At 42.8% G+C, this 20,292-nt stretch overlaps 1 non-coding gene across 1 annotated transcript; it reads left to right on the top strand.

Moving 5' to 3' along the window:
* Positions 1-462: 462 nt before the first annotated feature.
* On the top strand, positions 463-569 carry LOC123458185. Its single transcript, XR_006635483.1, has one exon. It is a non-coding gene; the product is annotated as a U6 spliceosomal RNA (small nuclear RNA).
* Positions 570-20,292: the final 19,723 nt, after the last annotated feature.

Here is a 20,292-nt window from a genome sequence, read left to right as displayed (position 1 = left end):
AGGTCCTTTGGCTTTGCAGGCAAACACCTTAACCACTAAGCCATCTCCTCCTGGCCTTATACTTACCTTTTCTTTTCTTTTTTAATATGTTTTTAATTTTTACTTATTTATTTGAGAGCAACAGACAGGGAGAGAAAGAGGCAGATATATAGAGAAAGAATGGGCGGCCCCAGGGCTTCCAGCCACTGCAAAAGAATTCCAGACGTATGTGCCACCTTGTGTATCTGGCTAACGTGAGTCCTGGGGAATCAAGCCTCAAACCAGGGTCCTTAGGCTTCACAGGCAAGCACTTAACCACTAAGCCATTTCTCCAGCCCTATACTTACCTTTTCATTGCTGGGTCAAAACACCCGACCAGAAGCAGCTCAGGGAAGCATCCGTTTATTTCAGCTTATACCTCAAGGGGAAGGTTCTTCATGGCAGGGAAAACATGGCAGGCTTGACGAGCAAGAAGCCAGGATCGTGCTCGCTTCGGCAGCACACAAACTAAGACTGGAATGATACAGAGAAGATGAGCACGGCCCCTGCGCAAGGATGACATGCAAATTCATGAAGCATTCCGTATTTTTAAAGAAAAAAAAGAGAGAAGCCTGGATCACATCTCCACGTCATCAGGAAGGAAGTCGCCAAAGTCCCAGGCTTGTAGCTGGGCTACATGACCCCAAACCCTGTCCCCCAGTGACGCACCTCCTCTAGCAAGGCTCCACATCCTAAAAGTCCCATAAATTTGCTAAATTGCTACCAGTTGGAGACCAGCATTCAAAAAAGTGAGTCAACGGGGGACATTTTATTCAGACCACCACAATTTATACGCATTGAAAACTCTATCAAAGGCTGAGAATGTAGTTTAGTGGGAGAACACTTGCCAAGCATATGAGGCCCTGGTTTCAATCCCCAGCACCATTTTAAAAATTAGACAGTTGTGCCGGCATGGTGGCGCACACCTTTAATCCAAGCACTGGAGAGGCAGAGGTAGGAGTATTGCCATGAGTTTGAGGCCAGCCTGAGACTACATAGTGAATTCCAGGTCAGCCTGAGCTAGAACAAGACCCTGTCTCAAAAAAAAAAAAAAAAAATTAGACAGTTGTGATGACAAATCCTCATTGTCAAGTTGGATTTAGAATCACCATGGAAACACCTGAGTGTGTCTTTGAGGCTTTAAGGAAAGACCCACTCTCAATGTGGGCAGTACCATCAATGGGGTAAGGACACTGGCTGAATTGGAAGGTGGAAAGCAAGTTGAGCATGAGCAAATGCATAGCCGTCCATATCCTGCTGAGCATTGCAGCTGCTTCTAGCTCTTTGAAGGAGAATTTCAGGGCATCTGCTGAAATGCTCTCTGTCCATGCTAATGTTCACCTCCAGGTTCTAGCTTTAACTTGAGTCCAAGCTAAAGAATATTACAAAGAAAAAGATTTGTAAAATTCCAACTGGTGCTACAGTACTTTGCTGCTGTTTTTCCCCTGCCATCATTTTCAACTGCCATCATTTTTTCAGAATTCTCTGGGTATTCTGTCCAGATTTTCAGCTTCATTCCATTGAAAAGATTGCCCCATAACTGAAGCCTTCTCTCTTGTAAACTTTTTTCGTGTGTGTGTGCGTGTGTGTGTTGTGAAGGGTGCACCGTTATGGTGGACGTGTGAAGGTCTGAGGATAACCTGCAGTGTCAGTACCCACCTACCACTTTGTTCTGAGAAAGGTTCCCTTCCTGTGAGCTGTGGGATTCTCCTGTCTCCACCTCCCTTCTCGCTGCAGACATGCTTGCTGTACGTGTCCAGCTTCATGTCAGTTCTGAGGGTCTGAACTTGGGTGGTCAGGCTTGTATTCCCAGCACTTTACCCACTGAGTCACACCCAACCCCAGAAATGCTCTTGAATAATCTTGTTTCTGCAAAAGCAGTTTCCAGTCATACTTTCAATGTAAAAGAAAAAAGAGTGCATCCCTGGAGTAATCAATGGTTCTTGAGGTAAGGCAATTCCAACGGATAGGAGAGTCTCAGGGTAGAGAGCTAGGATGTGTTAACAAGTTTTCCTTTCCTTCCATAGTTAAATCTTGAAAGTTTTGAGTTTTGTTTTGCAGCAGAGTCAATGTGTTAGTGTGCACATGATCATATTAGAATTATAATTTTAAAAGTTAATGATTGCAGAGCTATGATAATTTTCATTATTTTTAGAATTAAAATGAAATGTGATAACTTAATGATAAACAAATTTTAGATACCTAATTGACATTCAGATAGAAATATTAATTGGGTGGTTTCATTTATTAGTGTTGAATTCAAAGAAGCTAGGTCTGAAGACATAAATTTAATTAAATAAAATGTCACTATTTTTAAATTTTATTTGTGTGTGTACGTGAGTGTGTGTGTGCACACGCATCCACGACCTCTGGCTACTACAAATGCACACCAGACACATGCTCCACTTGTATCTGGGGATACATGGTTACTGGGGATTGAACTCTGGCCAGCAGGCTTTGTAAGCAAGCTCCTTTATCCACTGAGCCAACTTCCGGTCCCTCAGTTACTATTTGTATGGCATTTATTTACCTGGCCTGCCTTCAGGGGAGACTGTTACTCTTTCCCATTCTGACACTCATCTGGATGCAGGACTCTCGCGAGATGCTCCTTTGCACAACTGAGACAAAGTTAGACGACCCAGATGAGGGGCTGGGAGTGTAACTAGTGTGACTCAGTGAGAAGAGTGCCTCCTAGCACGCATGAAGCCCTGAGTTCAATTGCCAGCCTCATATAAACCAGGTGTGGTGGTGCATGCCTGTAATACCACCACTTGGGAGGTGGGGGCAAAAGGTTCAGAAGTTCGAGGTTATCCTCAGCTAATAGGGAATATGAGGCCAGCGTAGGCTATATGAGAATCTGTATCAAAAAATGAAGAGAGGGCTGAAGAGATGGCTTAGCAATTAAGGCACTTGCCTGGGAAGCCTAAGGATCCAGGTTCGATTCTCCAGGGCCCACATAAGCCAGATGCACATGGTGGCACATGCATGTGCAGTTTGTTTGCAGTGGCTAGAGGCCTGTCTCTCTCCCTCTGCCTGTCCCTAATAAATAAAGAAAAAAGAAAAAAAAAATAAAAAGAATCTCTAGATGAGGGGTTGGGGAGATGGCTCAGCAGTTAAAGGAACTTGATAACGAGCCTGCTAACCTGAATTCAATCCTCCTCAGTGCCCACATAAACCAGACTTAAAGCGGCACATATTTCTATAATCTAAACCTACCTGGAAGAGTGGGAGGTGGAGCCAGGAGAATCCTGAGGCTCACAAGCAGCAGCAAGAGAGCCTGTCTCAAAAGAAGGCAGGAGAGGAAAAACACACCATAGCTGTCCTCTGACTTCCACATGTGTGCTGTGGCAAGTGTGCACCCATATACACACATCATATACATACATACACACATACACAAATAACTAAAATTTCTAAGAAGAATATCTGCATGAGACATCAGTAAGTAACAAATGAGAAATAAATAGATCAATAAGCATACAAAAAATATGGCCTGTGAGTCAGAGATTGTACTTCAGAGCTTACATGGGCCTAAAGCCTTGGTTCCATCATTGACTCCTCTTTTTTGCTCTCACATAAGAAAGCTCTGTCAGCTTATACTTTTTGCCAATTTCTCTGAAAACACCAATTTCAAGCCATCTGCAAGTTGCCTTCACCAGCCTTGCACTGGTGGTTCTGCTCTTGCTGTTACTCCTGGCGTTATTTGCAAATAGTGTCTAGAGTAGTCCTTTCAAAACATGAACATAATTACAGGATACCCCAATCAACCATGATGTGGCTTTATATTACATTAAGAATAAAATTTGAGCTAGAGAGATGGCTTAGCAGTTAAGGTACTTGCCTGAGAAGCCTAAGAACCCAGGTTCAATTCCCCAGAATCTACATAAGACAGATATACACATGGTGGCACATGAATCTGGAGTTCATTTGCAGTGGCTAGAGGCCCTAGCATGCCCATTTTCTCTTCTTCTCTCCCTCTCTCTTCTCTCTCTATCATAAATAAATGAATGAAAATAAAATATTTTTTAAAAGAATAAAATTCAGGCTGGAGAGATAGCTTAGAGGTTAAGCACTTGCCTGTGAAGCCTAAGGATCCCAGTTTGAGGCTTGAATCCCCAGGACCCACATTAGCCAGATGTACAAGGGGTGCATGCATCTGAAGTTCGTTTTCATTGGCTGGAGGCCCTGGCGTACCCATTCTCTTTCTCTGTCGGTCTGTCACTCTCAAATAAATAAATAAAAATGAACAAAAAAATTCAAAATTAATCCTTTTTTGTGGTTTTTGGTTTCACTCTAGCCCAGGCTGACCTGGAATTCACTATGTAGTCTCAGTATGGCCTTGAACTGACAACACTCCTCCTACCTCTGCCTCCCAAGTGCTGGGATCAAAGGTGTGTGCCACCATGACCAGCTAAATCCAAAATTTAATCTTGCCCTAAAAGTTCCACCATAATCTGGCCCTTGAGTAACTTCAAAATCATCTCCTTTTTTTCTATTCTTAAGGTTACTTGTCAGTCCAAACACTGGCTTTGCTATTCCTGCCCAAACTTGGGGTCTTCGGAGCTGCTGTAGCCTCTGATCCTTTTGCTGGCTCACTCTCCGTCTTACTTCACATAGTTCTCCTCCTCAGAATGACATTCCACCCAAAACAGCTCCCTGTTCTTTCTTCCTTTACCCTGCTTTATATTTTTTGGACTTTGACTTACTGTACAGTACTTGGTTATTGTCTGTCTCCCTACTGAGTATAAGATCTGTGAGGACTGAGGTCTTGTTTTATTCATTGCTATGTCTATAGCCCTCACAGCAACAGCTGGACAGAAAGTAGATATTCAGTAAATAAATTGAATTGAATTGAAGAATTGATCATTTTCTTTCTTTTTTTTTTTTAACTTCAGGTTTTTATTAACTTAAAAAAGGACTTTTCCCTGGAAAACTCCAGCGATCATATTTCAGTCAGCTGTTCAGAAGGATCTCCACAATCAGAATGACTGAATTAAACATTTTCTTGAATGTTACATTTATTTAGCTCACTGTGTGCCTTATGTTACCAAATACTTGATACTCGTTGTTTCACAGTTATGTTTACTTCACAGACCAGAAACCCAACTTGCAGTCACAGACACATTGTTGCCCTAAATGTCTCTTTGCTGCTGTTCTGTCCTGTGAGAACCTCCAGGATGAAAATCCAACTCCTACTTCAGGACTACCTGCTTCTGTGGCCGCTCCTTCTCTGGTCTGTACTGATAGGAATGTACATAAGCCCTGTATTTCCATGTAGGTAGTATACTGCTGAAATAACTAGAGCTACTGATGGGGAACTTTGTGTGTGCTCTAATAGTTTTTAGGTTTCCCAAGTCCAGTGACCTTGGGTAATAACATGTTGTTTTTGTTTCCATTTCTATGAAAACGAAAATTAAAGAACCAGTTTTCAGACAGTTTCCTGCAGATACCAGCAGCAGGTTAGGCAACTATTGGGGAAGGAAGGCAAGACGTTTGATTTTGGTGTGCTGGAGATTGAACCCAGGGCTTTACATCCGCTAAGCATGCACTACATCTGGAACCACCAATATCATGAAAATCTGAGTAAGTCTGGTGTGGTGGTGTGTGCTGTTAAACCCAGCACTAGGAAGTTCAAAGCATGGAATTACAAGCTCAGTGCCAACCTGGGATGCATAATAAATTCAAGGTCAGCCTGGGCTTTATAACCAGACCCTATCTCAATCACCGCCCCCCCCCCCACACACATGCACTAGTGAGAGAGATACAGGAAGACAGAGACACAAAAGACCAAGAAGGAAGGAAGGGAGGAAGGGAGGAAGGGAGGGAGGGAGGGAGGAAGGAAGGAAGATGAATTTGGGGAAGATGTAAATTGCTTACTTTGAATCTACATTACTACATATGAGAGGGCAGGTTTATGTATAGAAGGGGAAGCTTTGGGACAGAGGACAGACCCTTAGAAGAAGCAACTGGATTGGTTGGGACTGCAAGCAGGAAGTGGTGGCACCTAAAGGGGGATGAGATGAAATTTGAGTGTTTTAACCTACATTAAAGAACGTACAACAGTTTTGTGTCCTTTTTTTTTTTTGGCCTATAGATTATTACTGATTGTCCTCCTCCCTCCCATCTGCCTCTCTTTGCAATTAAATTTAGGACATCTCAAAAGTTTTTCCTTATGATTCATAAAGCTGGGATTTCACCATAGTTACCTGAGCTTACTTTCCAGAGCTCAGAAGAAGGACAAGTTCCCTTCCTGCGTAGGGAGGGTTGGAAGTTCTATTTTAAAGCATCTCTGTACCTCTCCAAGCCTTTGTGCCCAATTTTGTTGGGGATTTGAAAGGCTCAACACTCAGGCAGATCTCTATCTATCTCTGTAAATATCACAACATAAATAGCAACTTGGCTTTAATGAAATGAAATACTTTGAACCAAGTATAAGTGAACTTTTCCTGGCAACTGATTCAAGTTACCCCAATTATGCCATGTTCCACCATGGGAGAAGTTATGTGAACATTTGTAATAACAGAACAAAGAAAAATTATGAATCAATGTGTTTAAAAATTTCACAGGTAGGGGACATTCAGTGGGATACCTCTTCTACAGGATTTAGAAGTTGTTATCACAGTCTTATCTTTTGGGTTGATGGAGGCTGAAGGTGTTTTAAACTTTACCATACAGTCCAAGAAGTTTATCTAGAAGTTGAAAGGGTATTAGGTTAGATACAGAGGTTAAGAGCAACTGGTTATTAAGAGAGCAAAAGATAACCAAAGATAAATAATATTAGCTCCTTTTTATTAGTATATATTCATTGTACACAGCCATGATTTCATAGTGACATTTTTGTTCAAGCACTTTGACCAAGTTCATTCTACATTACTTTCTCCTGTCCCCCGCCACTCTTAATAGTCCATTTTCTCTCCTCAAATATCCATTTTCATTGTGTGTGTATGTCTAGATTCCACTTAGAAAATAAGTGATACTGCTTTCTTGGGTCTGGTTTATTTCACTTAATGCAATGATCGCTGACTCCATCCATTTTCCAAAAATATGACATAATTCATCCTTCTTTATGGCTGGATAAAGCTCCATTGTGTATATATACCACATTTTCCTTATTCATCCATTCACTAATAGATATTTGTAGCTGATTCACAGCTTCGTTATAGAGAATAGTGCTGTTAAGAAGGTAGTTAAATGTTGGCATACTTGACAGTCATTAAGGATGGACTCCTCCCTCATATTCAGCTTCAGGCCCCACCTCCTACATTCCTGGTAGCATAATAATTTCAAGAAAGAGGAAAATACCACAATTACTTCTGCTTAGAATCTGTACTATCATTAAAAGGCAAGCCTTTCTCAAGGGCCTTTAAAGAAGGCTACTTCCTCTGGTAAAGCAGGGACATTTTGCGTGTGTGTTGTGGGTGTGGCAGGTGTGGGCAGCCGGGAGGGAGCACGTGTGTGTGTGTGTGTGTGTGTGTGTGTGTGTGTGTGTGTGTGTGTAGGTCAGAGATTGACATAGTGTCTTCCTCAATCATTACCCACCATATTTTTGAAACATGGTGTAATAGTTATCTTCTCATTGCTGGAACAAAACACCCAACCAGAAGCAGCTTATGGAAGGAAAAGGGTTTCTTTCTGGCTTACACTTTCAAGAAGACATTTCATCATAGCAGGGAATAAAACATGGCCGAAGCAAACAGGAGTCACATCTCTACAAGAGTAGGAAGGAGTCACATCCCCATGGTAGCAGGGAAGAGCCACATCCCCATGGCAGCAGGGAGGAGTCACATCTCCATGGCAGCAGCAAGGATCACATCTCCACAGCAGCAGGAAGGAGTCACATCCCCATGGCAGCAGGGAGGAGTTACATCTCCATGGCAGCAGGGAGGAGTTACATCTCCATGGCAGCAGGGAGGAGTCACATCCCATGGTAGCAGGGAAGAGTCACAGCCCCATGGCAGCAGGTAGGAGTCACATCCCCATGGTAGCAGGGAAGAGTCACATCTCCATGGCAGCAGCAAGGATCACATCTCCACAGCAGCAGGAAGGAGTCACATCCCCATGGCAGCAGGGAGGAGTTACATCTCCATGGCAGCAGGGAGGAGTCACATCCCCATGGTAGCAGGGAAGAGTCACATCCCCATGGCAGCAGGTAGGAGTCACATCCCCATGGTAGCAGGGAGGAGTCACATCTCCATGGCAGCAGCAAGGATCACATCTCCACAGCAGCAGGGAGGAGTCACATCCCCATGGTAGCAGGGAAGAGTCACATCTCCATGGCAGCAGGGAGGAGTCACATCCCCATGGTAGCAGGGAAGAGTCACATCTCCATGGCAGCAGGAAGGAGTCACATCCCCAGGTAGAAGGGAAGAGTCACCTCTCCATAGTAGCTGGGAGGAGTCATATCCCCATGGCAGCAGGGAGGAGTCACATTCCCAGGTAGAAGGGAGGAGTCACATCTCCATGGCAGCAGAGAGGAGTCACATCTCCATGGCAGCAGGGAGGAGTCACATCACCAGGTAGAAGGGAGGAGTCACATCTCCATGGCAGCAGGAAGGGGTCACATCCCCATGGCAGCAGGGAGGATCACATCTCTACTACAGCAGGGAGGAGTCACATCTCCATGGCAGCAGGAAGGACTCACATCCCCAGGTAGAAGGGAGGAGTCACATCTCCATAGCAGCAGGGAGGAGTCACATCCCCATGGCAGCAGGGAGGAGTCACATCCCCATGGCAGCAGGGAGGAGTCACATCCCCATGGCAGGAGGGAGGAGTCACATCTCCATGGCAGCAGGGAAGAAGTGGAGACAGTACACTAAGTGTAACAACCAGAGCTGGGCTAGAACACCCCAAGGCCTACCCCAGCATAAGAAATAAAAACATGGTGATGGTCCACTTTCAATATACAAAGGTGCCTTATACATGACTTGAGCTTCCAAGCTTAATAAAGCCCTACCCTGCTGAGACTTACTTGCTTTAGGGTCTGTGAATCTTACACCACAGGATAAGATAAAACCACATGGTCTCAGAATGCAGGAGCCAAAGTTAAATTAAGCTGAACAAAGAAATTCAGGGTGGAGGTGGTATTATAAGACCAGAAAGATTAAACCTACCTGAGTACCCAGTCAATGGAGAAAGGGCAGAGGAACCTACGCTGAGACAACTACCAAAGTTGTCTTCTTTTGCTCAGGCAGCCTTGTGGCCATTTTGTTCTGAGCTACACCAGATCTTACAAAATTGAAAATAAAACGACCTCACTTTTTCTACTCAGTGTCTCTCAAACTTGTTATTATGTGATAGAGAGTTTTTATACCACACTGCAAATATACTTCCCTTCAGCAAGGATCCACCTCCCAAAGGCTTCATGGGCTGGGGATAAAATATGAGGCATAATCACAAGTACATGAGGCTACATGGAACTTTTTACATTCAAACCACCACACAGTGTCTCTCACTGAACCTGGAGCTCTCTAATTACGACAGATGACCTAACCAACCTGCCCTTGGAATTCTCCTGTCTCTGTCCCCAGTGCTGGTATTACAGGCATACACTGCCATGTCATATCTTTATATAGGTGCCAGGGATCCAAATTCATTAGAATGAGATCCAAAGTGATGCAAGCACTGTACTGACTGAGCCATCTCCCTAACCTCAAGCATGTCTGTTTTTATATGGTTTTTTTTCTTTCTTTTATTCTTTTAATCAACTTTGTTACATGATTTTCAGTTAAAGGAATGGGATCTGAGTCATGTCCATGACTTCTGGACTACTAGGAAGATTATAAAATTACTGTTTGACAAAAGGTTTTCTGGTAAGGAGCAGAGACATACCATGATCCCTTATTAGCACTAAGAGTTAATCCAGGCCTGTCAGTCACCTTTACAGGAAATTACCACTCAGGAAAACCATCCTGGAAACTTTAAGAAATAAAGTCTACCCCAACCTGTAGGTTGGCACAATGGTCTCTCTGACCATTGTCCACTCCAATAACATGAGTGTGTTCTGCATTGATCCCTTTAACCATTGGCCACTCACATCCCTTAAGGGGACCCCACTTCTCTCTGTAACAAACTCTATTCTCGGGGTGTCTAGTCCAAATCCTGTCAACGGTGAACACAAGGACCAGGGAGCAAAGGGGAGGTTAGAATAAGATCCCAGGAACTGTACTATAATGAAAATGAATGAGCAGCTGTCTCTGTAGCATGCTGACTTAGATTCCTTTGGGTATATAGCCAAGAGTGGTAGAGTTGGAACATATGGTAGTTCTATTTTTACTTTAGTAGTTTTTTTTTTTTGTTGTTTTTCTCAATATTATTCTTTTCAAACTTTTTAAATTGACAACCCCCAAACCCAATAAATCCTGATCATAATTCCCTTCTACTACCCTCTCTTCAATCCCCCCTCCACTGAGGCCTCTTTTCCAATTACTTCCTCTTCTATTTTTTTAAATTTTTTGCACACACGTATGTGTACATGCGCACACACACATGCACGTACCAGGACTTCTTGATGCTATAAACAAGCACTGAACACGTGTGTCTGGCTTGTCCAGGCTGACAAACTTTGCAAGCTGAGACAGCTTCACAGCCACTTTCTTGTATTTCAACAAAAATCAACGTCCCTCTTGTTGTTTTTTTGAGGTAGCTGACCTGGAACTTATTGTGTAGCCCCAAGTTGATCTCAAACTCACACCAATCTTCCTATTTATGCCTCCCAATGTTGGGATTAAGGCATGCAACACCATGCCCAGCTTCAATGCCATTTTTAAAAAATTATTTATTTATTTATTTGCAAGCAAAGAGAGAGCATAAAAAAGAGGGGGAATGGGTATGCCATGGGGATTCTTGCATCTTCAAACGAATTCTAAATGCATATGCCACTTTGTACATCTGACTTTAAATGGGTACTGGGGAATTGAATCCAGACAATCAGGCTTTGCAAGCAAGTGCTTTTAACTGCTGAGCCATCTGCCCTGCCCTCAATGTCACTTTTTGCCCTCCTTCATCATCTATGACATGTTACCCTCTCTTTTTCCCACCTCCTCCTTCCCGTTAAACTTTTCCTTCTCTCTTATAATCCCTTTCTACTTGTATCCCTCTGTCTCTCTTTCTCTCTCTCTCTCTCTCTCTCTCTCTCTCACACACACACACACACACACACACACTCCAGACAACGCTCCAGAGCTTTGTATATCTTTGGCTGGAAATTCCAGACCTGCCCCCACACTTTAGAGCTGGACCCTAGGACCACCCACAATGACACCTCCTCCAGTCAGGTGGCTGGAGGTCTAAATTACAAACTTTAATGTACTCCTGAATCAACTGGGGACATCCATTCAAACTTGAAAAATTTACCCATAATAGACATGCCACCAGTGCACAAGTTGGCACATTTGGCCTGGCTGGCCAGCCATAAATTAGCTTGCTGGGTCCACTGATGGCTAAGATTATTGATGACTTCTCTCCACCAACAGACTACATAGCCTTTTCCAGCATCCTGGCAGCTGGTTGACAGAGATGAGGCTTCCAGCTTGATTTCTCAGTGACCTGCAGCCCAAGCGTATGGTATCTTCATCATCTTCATCTAATTCTGGAGGACAATCAAAAGACTTGGTAATAGCCTGGAATATTTTGGGGGTTTTTTTGGTGGGGGGATTCAGGGGCCTGCCCAGACAACTACTCCCAAGAAGGTATTCCACCTATGTTGCTGAAATTTTCTTATAACAATCCATGGCTTCTGTACACAGCAGTATCCACCCCCATGGGCTACTTCTGCCCAAACTCTCTATTTCTTAACATATATACTTTTTTAAGTAGTGAAGAAGTAGGTTTACCTGTGGCATATTCATAACATCTTTAATTTTGATTAACTTCTTCTCATCCATTCCTCTCCTCCATGCCCTCTGGTCTAGTCTGTTTTAACTCCAAAGAGGCATACATATATGCCATTTTAGCCTAACTTGTTTGAACTCCATTGTCATTGTTACCTTCTCATTGCTGGCACAGAGCATCTGATCAAAGCAGCAGATGGGAGGGAACTTTTTATTTTGGCTTACAGTCTTGAGGAGAAGTTTCATAGTGGCAGGGAAGAGCATGGCTTGAGCAGAGGCAGTGAGGTAGGTGAAAATAGTAGCAGGAAAGTGAGCCAAACTAATGCTGAGTAATGGGGGGCTAATACACCTCAAGGCCTTCCCCCAGTGACTCACCCCCTCAAGCAAGGCTCCACCTCCCAAATTGCTACTAGCTGGATTCACACATTCAGAACACATGAGCTTATGAGGGACATCTGATTTAAACCACCACATCCCACCCATTTCCTATAAACTCAAGACCCTCAGGATAAAAAAAGGTACTCAGCCCAACTTTAAAAGTCCCCATAGTTTTTATCAATCTTAACACTGTTAAAATATCCCTATGGTCCAAGGTCTCTTAACTGTGAGCCTATAAAACCAAAACCACATAATGGCACAGAGTAAACATTCAACCTGCAAAATCTGGCATTGGGCATAGCAAGGAAAGAGTGCACCAATGCAAGATCTAAAAGAAGCAGGAATAACATTAAAAACTGTAGTTCTAAATTTGATATCTGAAACAATGATAAAGTCTCTAGAGTTCAATTTTTCCCCTTCAATTGGGCTACCAATAGCCCAGGGAAAACTCCATCCTGAGCCAGAATTTTTCCTTGGTAGCCATCCTACAGTTCTGATATTTCCAAAATCCTGGGGTTTCCACTGCAACTCACAATTCATCCTCATGGCTCCATCAGGCCTCCACACAGGAACTCCAACACACTTCCTCACATTGCCTAGTGGCCATTTCAAAAAAGCCTATGCTGCAAGTTATATGAGCCTATCTTTCTTGTATTTGTTTTTTTTTTTTGAAAATTATTATTATTATTTGAGGTAGGGTCTCACTCTAGGCCAGGCAGACCTGGAATTCACTATGTAGTCTCAGGTTGGCCTTGAACTCACAGCGATCCTCCTACCCCTGTCTCCCAAGGGCTGGGATTAAAGGTGTGTGCCACCTTTATTATTATATTAGTTATGGATATACTTAGTATGGAAATAACATATGTTGGTACCATCCTTTCCCTCATCCCTACCCCTTTTCTGAAGGGGTCCTCCTCACCGGGGATGAAGGTTATCCCTGTGGGGATTGTGGGACATGCACTGTGGGAGCAGCAGTCAGTTATTGGGGGGAGGCAATGCCTCTGGACATAATGTCCCAGCTTGTGGCTCTAACAATCTTTCCATCCCCTCTTCTCCAGAATTCCCTGAGCTATGTTGGGTATGTTTTAAGTCTACTTCAGTGATGGGCTATTAAGAACCTTTGGATCTCTTCTTTCTTGAATTTGGTATATTCCCATAGTACCTACCAGGTGAGCTATTAAATTTGTCAATTAGGAGGTGAGGGGAATAAAACCAATTTGAAGAAAGCCAGGCATGGTGACACACACATTTAATCCCAGCACTCAGGAGGAAAAGGTAGGAGGGTCACCATGAGTTTGAGGCCAACTTGAGACTACATAGTGAATTGAATTCCAGGTCAGCCTGAGCTAGAGTAAAACCCTACTTTGAAAAACAAAACAAAACAAAAAATCCAAAATCAAAACACAACTTGAAGAGCAGGAAAATGCCTTAAGCATTCTTCCTTCAGACTCTCTCTCTCTTTTTTTTTTTTTGAGATAGGGTTTCACTCTAGCTCAGGCTGACCTGAAATTCACTATGTAGTTTCAGGCTGGCCTCAAACTCCTGACCATCATCCTACCTCTGCCTCCTGAGTGCTGGGATTAAAGGCACATGCCACCACACCCGGCTCCTTCAGACTCTTTACTTTCAAAAGAGTCAGAACTCTTCCTACTGTTCCAGCTGTACAATCTCAGTGGTAATCTCTCAAACAATCGCAGCTGAAACATGCTGTTGTCTCCAGCCAGAAGTGTTCACTTCTTACATGCCATGTCCACCTGCTCACACCAGTCCATTTCTTTAAATTCAACCCTGCTCAAGTTCTCAGGTCATGGGCAGAGTGCACCTAGACTTCCACACAAACTGCCTCTAGTGTAGTTCCATCAAAGTTTTCTCCTCTCATAAGGCAAGCCTCACAGTCCACAATTCTTTTTGCATTTAGGTCTTTCAACTCTGACCAAAATGGCCTATCAAACTCTGCTTATATCACTGAAAGATATCTCTTAGGCAAAGGTTTCACATCCTTCCACATTCCTTTCACGAATCAGTTCCAAAAGATCAAAGGACACATAAGCAGGTATCTAGCAGCAATGACGCCTGCCACCAGCAATACCAATTTTCTGATGTAGTTAGTGTCATTCTGGGACAAAGCACCCAACCAAAGCAGCAAGGGAAAAAAGCCTATCTCTTGTAGTAGTTACTTTTCTTGTTGCTGGGACCAAATCCCTGAGAAGAATGAGTTTAAGGAAGGAAGGAAAGAAAGAAGGAAAGAAGGGAAGGAAGGGGGGGATTATTTTGGTTCACACTTTTAGGGTCACATTGCATCTATAGTCAGGAAAAAGAGAGAGTGAATATGAAGTCTGTCCAGGCTATAAAATCTCAAGTTTGGCTCCCTGTAACCTAGTTCTTAAAGGCTCCAATAGCACCACCAGATGGGGATCAAGTGCTCAAACACATCAGCTTATGGGGAGGCATTTCACATTCAAAGTTTCACATTCACAGCACTTATTTAGAGAGGCAAGTACATAGAAAAACATCAGACCTCTTGGCAGAAGCTCCAGCAAACAGGAGGGCATGGAATGATATTTCAAGCTCTGAAAGTAAATAACTGCCAGGCAAAATGATCGCATCCAACAAGGCATTGGTGATAGTTAATATTGACTGTTACCTTGACTGGATTTGTTTTGCCATGCCTGTGACAGACTTCTTAGATTGGGAGGGTTGAGATGGGGAAACCCATCTTAAATGTGGGTGGCACCATCTAATGGTCTGAGGTCCTGGACTGAGTAGAAAGGGGATATGGAGCTGAGCTCTTTCACCTTCCACTGCTTCCTGACAGAAAGGCGGAAGAAGCCATCCTGCATGTAGTTCAATCAATCAATAAGTGGGCTAATGAATTAAATAGGCAGATCTCAAGGAAAGAAATGCCAATGGCCAATTAACACTGAAAAGTGCCATATCCTTCTGCTCACACCAGTCCATTTCTATGCAATGCAATCCTGCACAAGTTCTCAGGACATGGCCATGACAGCAAGCCTCTCACACAAACTGCTTCTAGCCTAGTCTAGGAAAAGCTCTTTCTTACCCTCACAGGCCAAACCTCATAGTCCATAGTTCTTACTGCATTCAGGTCTTTCAACACGGATCAGAACACTCCATCAAGCTGTACTTACAGCACTGCAAGGCATTTCTTAGGTCAAGGTTTCAAATTCTTCCACATTCCTCCTTCAAATCAGTTCCAAATGATTAAAGCCACACAGTCAGTGTTCTAGCAGTAATAGTCCTACTCCTCTCGTACAAATTTAGCCACTATGTAAATCAGTATGGAGGATCCTAAGAAAACTAAAAATAAAGTTACTATATGATTCAGTTATATCACTCTTGGGTATAATCCAAAGGCTTCTAAGTCAGTTAGCATATCACAGAGATATTTGTACATCTGTATTTATTTGTACTACTCATGATAGCTGAGATATGGAATCAACCTAAATGTCCATCAACAGATGAATGGATAAACAAAATTTGGGATATATATATATATATATATATATATATATATATATATATATATATATATATACACATATACACACACACACATATATACATACACATATATATATATTAGAATTTTCCTCAGCTGTAAAGAATGCAATTATGACATTTGCAGGTAAATGGATGGAGCTGTTGATCATTAATTATATTAAGTAAAATCATCCAAAATCAGAAAGATCATGTTTTCTGTCATATGCAAAATCTAGACTTAAATTTGTGTGTGTGCGTGTGTATTCACTTGGTAGTGGCTGCTTTTCTCTCTGCTTGGACCTGTGAAAAAGAGGGCTAGATTCTTCTGCCATCATGAAACTCCCCCTCTATCTGTAAGCTTCAAATAAATCCCTTCCTCTATAACTGTGCCTGGTTTGGAAGTTCATCCCAACAACGTGAGGCTGACTACTACAGGTGTATTATGGGGGAAGTCAACTGCTCTCTGGTTGGTTTTGAGGCCCTCTCCATTGGAGGGAATTTATGCCTGGTACTGAAAACTTAATCCTATGACTAAGGAAGTCATTAAGCCCTACTACTGTTGTTTGGCTAAATGGATATATTTTTCTCACCAAATTGCCCTCTAAATATTTGTATTTGGGCTGGAGAGATGGCTTAGCGGTTAAGCGCTTGCCTGTGAAGCCTAAGGACCCCGGTTCGAGGCTCGGTTCCCCAGGTCCCACGTTAGCCAGATGCACAAGGGGGCACACGCGTCTGGAGTTCGTTTGCAGAGGCTGGAAGCCCTGGCACGCCCGTTCTCTCTCTCCCTCTATCTGTCTTTCTCTCTGTGTCTGTCACTCTCAAATAAATAAATAAATAAATAAAATTTAAAAAATAAATAAATATTTGTATTTGTGCCCATATGTTAATTCTACTGTTACTTTTGGTTAGCCTCTTTTCAGATGGTGGTGACCACTGGAGAGACTCAAAACTCATCAAGTGCTGAGAAGTGACAGTGGAGTGTTCAGCACTAAGTGAGACATCTCTACCACACCATCCAGGGCCCAGAGACCATTGCAGAAGAGTTTGTGGGAAGACTGTAAGAGCCAAAGAGAGCAGAGATATGCTTGGCAATACTGTGTTCCATACACAAAGCGACCATGGCATTCATGACCACACAGTGGCTATTGCTACCTACACAAGAACTGTATAAAAGACCTGCATAAAAGGTGATGACATCAATATAGAACAAAGACTAGTTGGAAAGAAGGGATTCAGTGGAGGGGTGAAGAGAAAGGGAAAGGGAAGGTGGTGGGAGGGAATAATAATCATATTATATTGTCTATATGTATGAAGATTGTCAATAAAAAGTTAGAAAAGGGCTGGAGAGATGGCTTAATGGTTAAGAGCTTGCCTGTGAAGACTAAGGACCTGGGTTCGAGGCTCAATTCCCCAGGACCCACATAAGCCAGATGCACAAAGTGGCGGACACATCTGGAGTTCATTTGCAGTGGCTGGAGGCCCTGGCACACCCATTCTCTCTCTCTCTATCTGCCTCTTTCTCTCTCTGTCTGTCGCTCTCAAATAAATACATAAAAATAAACAAAAAAAAGTTAGAAAAGAGAAAGTTAGACCAGAATGAGCCATATGAACACTGCCTTCTGTCTGTCTTGTGTTTCCTGCACACAGGAGTCAGTCTGCTCTCCCCTCACCCCCCTAAGTCTCTCAGCCCAGTACATAGGGTATTGTCCTGAACACAGTATCCACCCCACCAGCCACTGTCTCCATGTGTTCTAGATGGTTGCACTTTCTTCATGTGGGTTTCAAAGCTTGAGGTTCTAAGGGAGCCCTGCCCATGCTTGTTCCCTTCATGGCTTGATATTCCCATTCTTCCCAGACTCAAGCTGCTCTTCTGCCAGGCTCCCACAGTCTTTGGCCGAGTAGGCTGGTCTCCCTTGAGTTTGTTCCAGGTGGGCTCTTCTGAGGTGTCCACACAGTTCTCAGGGTTCTCACTTGCTGGGGTGGGGTGAGGGACAGGGCTTCTGGGTTTGGAGGTATAGTGGTACCAGGTTTCTACTCCCCCCCCCCAGCAGAGTGACTTGGTTGTAGAGTTTCTCTCAAGATCATCTCCCTGCTTGTTCCAGCAAGGTGGGCACAGAATCCCTCCCCCAGCATCTGCTTCTTGTGGCTTGCATGTCTTGCCTGCAGACCTACTGTCTGTCTAAGCTTTTGTTTGGCTGTGTTTACTTCTGGAGACTCTCCTTTTCTGTTTAAGGACCCAGAGTAGTAGGAAAGGAGATTTTCTCCCTTTCCTGACAATTCCTGACTAAGTTGGGGTCTTTTATTTCCTCTAAAACCTGACGTCCTGGACTTGATCTATTCTTTCACAGCCTGCTGTTTACCGTGAGCCTCGCTCGTCTTTCCATGCTTCTGCAGGTGCAGATCAGATGGCTTCTTTCAGGTTGGCAGGGAATCAGGAGAGTGATGTTCACCCCTGCTCTACCTTCTTGGGAAGTCAACAGTCGCTCTTGATCTTGGGCATTCCTCCCTCCACAATCACGATGTTCTATTCAGCCAAGGTCAACCATTGTTCAAGATCATTAGTGAGGATGTCACTTAGAGAATTTCAATGTATGGGATTTATTTCTTTCTGACCACATGGGAATAGAAGGGTAGAGAAGTGTTCTGCAGATGTAAGGCATGAGGGACAACTTCTCAATAGGATCTGAGAAAGAAGGATACTTTATTTATTGACAAGGGGTCATTAAATTCTCAAAGTGAATGTGGGAAGACAGCTGCACATAGAGAATAGAAGCAGTGATTAGAAACACTGATTACTGCTTCACAGATGCTTTGCATTTATATCACTCTGTATTTACCAAGAACTCACAATTACATGTTAACAAAACCTCCCAGTCTTGTGGAAACATTACTACACATGTTTGCGTTGGTCTTCTGGAAAGAATTGCTGTGGCCTTAGAATAGGATTGACAGCTAAACTAAACTAAACATTATTCTGCCCTTTAATTTTACTAGGAAGAATAACTCATAAAGAGGAATCAGCTTGGGCTAAACTGAAATTTTTGTCATATATCAAAGCCCAAGGACAATGGCAATGTTATGATTTAAATGTGTCCACTAAATTTCATGTGTTGGAAATTTAATTCCCAAATTCATGCATTGATGATACTTGCTGTGGGACCTTTGAAAGCTGGTTGGGTTATAAGGTCTCTTCCTCATAAACAAAGTAATCCACTTAGGGATTAATGGGTCATCAAGCAGATGGGTTTGTTATGAACACAACCTCTGTCTCACTTTCTGTGAGATGCTGTTATGCTATGATTCAGCAAGAAGACCCTTACCTGATGCCTGGGTCATGCTTTTGGACTTGCCAGCCTCTAGAATCATGAGCTAAATAAACTTCTGCTCTTCCTAAACCACTCAGTTTCAGCTACTTTGTTATAGTAACAAAATATATTAAGAAACTAATCATTCTAGCCGGGCGTGGTGGCACATGCCTTTAATCCCAGCATTCGGGAGGCAGAGGTAGGAGATTGCCATGAGTTCAAGGCCACCCTGAGACTCCATAGTGAATTCCAGGTCAGCCTGGGCTAGAGTGAGACCCTACCTCGAAAAACCAAAAAAAAAACAAAAGAAACCAATCATTCTAAATTTGCTTCCTCAAGCTTTTTACAAAATTACAACATAAAATGTATCATTTAACCATTTTATACACAGGTTAGTAACATTAAGTACATTGACGTTGTCCTGTGTGCACAGTATGTATGCTGTGGTGTGGGTGTGGTATATATATGTATACTGCATGCATGTGGGTGCAGATGTGAACACACATGTGGAGGTCAGAGAACACTGGATGGCCTCCTCCACCGCTCTTCAGTGCTGTTTTACCTATTGTAGAAAATATGATGCTTTGAGTCTGAATATGCAAACATCTCTTCAAGATTGTTTTCAATTATTGTGGGACTATGTCCAGAAGCAGAACTGCCACATCACATAATAATTCCAAAACACTTGTATAAAATATTTGAAAGAAAACATTTAGCAATTATCGCCATACTCAAAACATGAAAAATAGAAAGTTACACATAATTGCATTGCTCACATTATTCCTTTTAAAATCACTTTAGGGGGCTAAAGAGATGGCTCAGCAATTAAAGGTACTTGCTTGCAAAGCCTGACTGTCTGGGTTCAATTCCACAGTCCTGGTGTAAAGCCAGATGCACAAAGTAGCACATGTGTCTGGAGTTCATTTACAGTGACACTGGACATTAGGACCTGACATACCCATTCTCATTCCCTCCCTCTCTCTCCCCTTTCCAGTAAATAAAAATATTAAAATGTCATATAATTACTTCAGCATGTAATTGTACATAGTTTATTCAGGACACATTTACTGAGCATCTATTTTGTTCCAGGCTCCTAGCCCATGTGGAACTCAACAGTGCCTAGCTTAAGCTCCTAAGGTTCTGGATCACATTAAGTAAAATTCAACTATAACACTTTCCCTGGGATTCTATATAGTTGGAGTTTAGACAATCCAGTTACGAAAGGCTCACTTACTGCTTATGATGTATGAAAATTCAACTCC

Source organism: Jaculus jaculus, chromosome 1 (genome assembly GCF_020740685.1).
Source record: "Jaculus jaculus isolate mJacJac1 chromosome 1, mJacJac1.mat.Y.cur, whole genome shotgun sequence".
NCBI classification, from domain to species: domain Eukaryota; kingdom Metazoa; phylum Chordata; class Mammalia; order Rodentia; family Dipodidae; genus Jaculus; species Jaculus jaculus.
This window is presented reverse-complemented; position numbering and strand designations above follow the sequence as displayed.